This window comes from Bison bison, unplaced genomic scaffold (genome assembly GCF_000754665.1).
Source record: "Bison bison bison isolate TAMUID 2011002044 unplaced genomic scaffold, Bison_UMD1.0 scf7180017864531, whole genome shotgun sequence".
NCBI lineage: Eukaryota > Metazoa > Chordata > Mammalia > Artiodactyla > Bovidae > Bison > Bison bison.
In genome coordinates this window covers 10,665,071-10,670,131 of record NW_011495081.1, presented here as the reverse complement: position 1 = coordinate 10,670,131, position 5,061 = coordinate 10,665,071, and positions in this window count along the sequence as shown.

The following is a 5,061-nucleotide window of genomic DNA, read 5'->3' as shown; positions in this document are numbered from 1 at the left end:
GCCCCTGTCCCCTGGCTTCTGACGGGTTGGGGATGCCGCCCCTGTCCCCTCGCTTCCCAAGGGCTGGGGACGCCGCCTCCTCTCCCCTGGGCTCCTACAGGTTGGGGACCCCGCCCCCTGTCCCCTCCGCTCCGCCGGCCTGCGGGCACCTCCTCTCCGAGTCACTCCAACTCCCAGCGGGAGTCGCGCGCCAGCTTCCTCCGCCCGACCTGCCCCACTCCGCGCATTCCCTTCCCAGAAGAGGAAATCGTCTCCTGGATTTTCCCGTCGCTCGGATGTTAGCAGCTTTAAAAAAAAAAAAAATCCCTCTTAAGTTCGTAGCGACTCCCTCTGTCACTGTCATGGGAAAGCTATTTTGAGGCTCCATGTTGAACTCGGTAGACTTCCCAGGCAGCAAGCTTTTTTTTTTTTTTTTTATTCAGCTGACACGAATGTTTCCTCCCCCGCGCCTGCACTTGGGAGTTCTAGCGATTGTTCCAGACGCTGGGTTGATAAAGCTGTTCCTAGTATTTGGCTTCAGGGGAACTCCAGCTGAGAGTTAGGACTGTCTTGAGTGAACAGAAAGTACCTACAAGTTTTAGCGGCTTGAACCTGTAATATCTGCGTGTTTTCTCTGGTTTCTCGGGAGAGTAATTTACTACTAAATGCCTTGCTGTACACAGGCATAGAAACAAGAAAAACTTTCTGAGTGTTGGCCTTGAGAATCTGGCCACAGGCGCTTTATCCATCCACTTGTGAATGCTAGGGAAGGGAGAAGGGGCTTTTCTGATCTTAAGGCTGGGGGTGGAGTGAGGACGTTGTGGCCCCTTTCATGACTCAAGGAAAGACTGTGTCTCAGGCACTTGGTGCCCATGTGAAAATCAGTTTGAACCTGCACGCGCTGCATACAGCACAGTGTTTCAGAATTGTAACTTGAGGGCTTTTCTGTGACAGATTTGAATACCTGATAAATTTGTGGCCTCTTAGATTTTGAAAGAAGTTGTTCAAATCTTTGCCTCCTGGAGGAGAACAAATAGTGCCTAGAAAGGGGAATGCCCCTCAGATTTGTGTTCAAGAATATGGGATAGTAGTTGACTCTTTTGGCCCGCACTTCTTGGCCATTGCAACACTTTTGCAGGTCTTTGCAATTTTAGGAATATATTTTAAAAACCTAATAAATAGTTCTTGTTTCTAAAGCTAATAGCAAATTAGAGGTGATTTCTTAGTGTTTTGTATTAACACAGTTTTACTTTATGTGAGTTACATGTTTAGCTATGAACGAATTTCCGTTGACTTAAAATTGACCATTTCAAGATATAACGTTGATTTCTTTAGCTTGGTGGGTTTCTCTTCCTAGCATCTGTAGATCTTACAGAAACAAATTTTTGTGCATAACCCTACTCCCCCTCCCACAAGATATTTAACAGTATACTCTTTAGACTACTATACACACCATGCTAATAGGGGAATGTAAGCTATGATTTCTTATAAGGCTATTTTCAATATTCATTTTGCAGTCAAAATAAGTTGGCAGTGGATACATCCTACAATATTTAATTAATGCAGTGCTTACTAAGTTCACAAAGAGGGAATTAGTCATGAAACTCTTAACCTACTAAGGAACCATGAACTTTGTACTGTCTCTTCTGTTAATTCATGTAGAAAGCCCCATGAATTCTAAATGTTAGAATAGAAAAGAGGCTGTAAGAAATCTTTATTTGCAAGAAAGAATATCTGTTAACTCTATTTTAGCTTATGAAAAGCCAAGCCTACCTCTGTAGCCTCTCATGCAGTGGATACCTGAGGCACCATGTGAGGTTAAAAAAAAAAAACTAATAGAACATAATATTTTCTAGTTGGTTGCCAGGTCATCTTCCATTCACTTCTGTAGCTGACTGTAAGCACTATTTTTTTCATTGGTGTTAATTAAAACAGTTACTCATTGTAGTTAGGAAAATGATTTTCATTTAAGTCATCACAATCCCAAAAATCAAAGGGAAAAATTGTTTTAACTTGCCAGAAAGAAAGAGTAAACCTAAAAATACTGAATGGCACTTAAAATACTGCTTTAGCTTAATTTTCCCTTTGCAGTATAGTTACATGGGACTATATCCTGTAGACACAGTGACTACCTAAAATTTATTTGAAAGGTGTAAAGCTTCTGTATTACTTCTTAAAAGCTTGAAAAGTAGTGGCAATTAGATTTTTAAGACACGCTCACTTTCGTGTCTTAACACTGCATTCCCACAGTGGAATTCCTTTTAAGGAATTGTGACTGACTAGACAGATTTTCTTAGTAACATATTTGCTATAAAAGGTTTCTTTCAACCTAAAGACCTTCAAGTTTTTTCAACTGGACAGCAAGAGGGCAGTATATAGACTATCCAATAAACTAAATTTTAACTGGACATTTGGGCAGAAAAAGTAGACTTGGCTCAATGACTTTTGCTTTTGTCTTCTGGCTAGTACTTTGATATATGCTGTATAACCAAACAAACATTAATTTCTCAAAAGTGATTTTACTTTAAAAAAATGAATAAAGTTTCAAAAAGTAACTATATGTGGAATTATCAAAGGTATATAAAATGTGTTCTCTCATACTTAATCTACTCTTGGGAGTGGGAATTAGAAAGCCTTTGATATTGTGTATCAAAATGTAGCTCATGTTGGATAACCAGCATCATCTATAAGAAATCATAAAAAGTTATATACCTGAGCTAATAATTCTACTTCTAAGAAATTTACCTAAAGTTGTAATTAAGCACAAAAATGTATATGTGTGTGTGTATTTAGTTGCTAAGTCATGTCCAACTCTTGAGACCCCCATGGACTGTAGCCTGCCAGGCTCCTCTGTTCATGGGATTCTCCAGGGAAGAATACTGGAGTGGGTTGCCATTTCCTTCTCCAACAAAAATGTATACGGGAAAATAAAAAAACAAAGGATATAAACCCTAGTATAGCATCACAGTGTCATCTGTCCTCAGATTTGGAGGGTGTAACGGGGGCCTTTCACCCCCTCCTGGAGCACAGGTGTAAAGACTAATTCTGTTCGTTTCCATTATCTTGCCTTTCCTTTCCTTCTCATCTACTTGTACAGCCTTCCCTGGGAATCTGCATTACCTGTAACAAGGATTCTTGAACTGTTTTTAACTCTTTGAAAATATTATATCAAAACTAAAAAAATGAAACAAAGCATCAGCCTTTCTTTACTGATTTTTTAGAATTCTATCAACCCAACCTGATAATACTGGACAGCTCATGTTTCATTAAACAGCTCATGTTTAATAGAAGCTGTTGTCAGCATCTTAGTCTAGTGTCATAAAAATAATTGGAAAGAGTTTTAATACAGCTTGATAGACAAAGTTGTCAAAATATAGACAACTATAGGCTAGTACAAATTGCACAGGCTCTGGGGTCAGGTGGTCTTGAGTTCTGATCCTAACTGTTTCTTATTAGTTGGTTAATCCTTGGCAAGTTGCTTAGCCTTTTAAAGACTCAGAGTTTTCCCTTTGACAAGGGGGAAAGGGGAACAATGAAATTGTTAAATAAAATAACTCTTATGGAGTCACACAGGATAACTCACTTTACTTCCAAGCACAGTTCTAAGTGTTTTGCACATATTAATACACTTAATCAAAGTCTAAGGTGGATTCTTTTGTTATCCCCATTTACAGATGAGGAAACTGAAGCACAGAAAGGTTATGTAATTTGCCCAGGGCATACACCAAATAATGGAGACAGAAGTTAAACTCACATCATCCAATTCTAGCACCTAAGCTTTTCAGCACTTCATGGTATTGCCTCTCCAGCCAGAATATTGTCTCATCCTTTGTAGGCGCTCATCAAATGGTTCTCAGTATTTCTGAGAAGGAAAATAAAGATTTCTATCATGGTAAAAAGATTGAGGATTACTGTCTTAATCCACTGTTTGTCATGGTGGCAGACAGGATTTTTATATAGAAATGAGACCGTGGAAGTGAGAAATAGATTTAAGGGATTAGATCTGATAGAGTGCCTGATGAACTATGGAATGAGGTTTGTGACATTGTACAGGAGACAGGGATCAAGACCATCCCCATGGAAAAGAAATGCGAAAAAGCAAAACGGCTGTCTGGGGAGGCCTTACAAATAGCTGTGAAAAGAAGAGAAGCGAAAAGCAAAGGAGAAAAGGAAAAAATATAAGCATCTGAATGCAGAGTTGCAAAGAATAGCAAGAAGAGATAAGAAAGCCTTCCTCGGCTATCAATGCAAAGAAATAGAGGAAAACAACAGAATGGGAAAGACTAGAGATCTCTTCAAGAAAATTAGAGATACCAAGGGGACGTTTCATGCAAAGATAGGCTCAATAAAGGACAGAAATGGTATCGACCTAACAGAAGCAGAAGATATTAAGAGAAGAACTATACAAAAGATTTTCATGACCCAGACAATCATGATGGTGTGATCACTGACCTAGAGCCAGACATCCTGGAATGTGAAGTCAAGTGGGCCTTAGAAAGCATCATTACGAACACAGCTAGTGGAGGTGATGGAATTCCAGTTGAGCTGTTTCAAATCCTGAAAGATGATGCTGTGAAAGTGCTGCACTCAATATGCCAGCAAATGTGGAAAACTCAGCAGTGGCCACAGGACTGGAAAAGGTCAGTTTTCATTCCAATCCCAAAGAAAGGCAATGCCAAAGAATGCTCAAACTACCGCACAATTGCACTCATCTCACACGCTAGTAAAGTAATGCTCAAAATTCTCCAAGCCAGGCTTCAGCAATACGTGAACCGTGAACTTCCTGATGTTCAAGCTGGTTTTAGAAAAGGCAGAGGAACCAGAGATCAAATTGCCAACGTCCGCGGGATCATGGAAAAAGCAAGAGAGTTCCAGAAAAACATCTATTTCTGCTTTATTGACTATGCCAAAGCCGTTGATTGTGTGGATCACAATAAACTGTGGAAAATTCTGAAAGAGATGGGAATACCAGACCACCTGACCTGCCTCTTGAGAAATCTGTATGCAGGTCAGGAAGCAACAGTTAGAACTGGCCATGGAACAACAGACTGGTTCCAAATAGGAAAAGGAGTACGTCAAGGC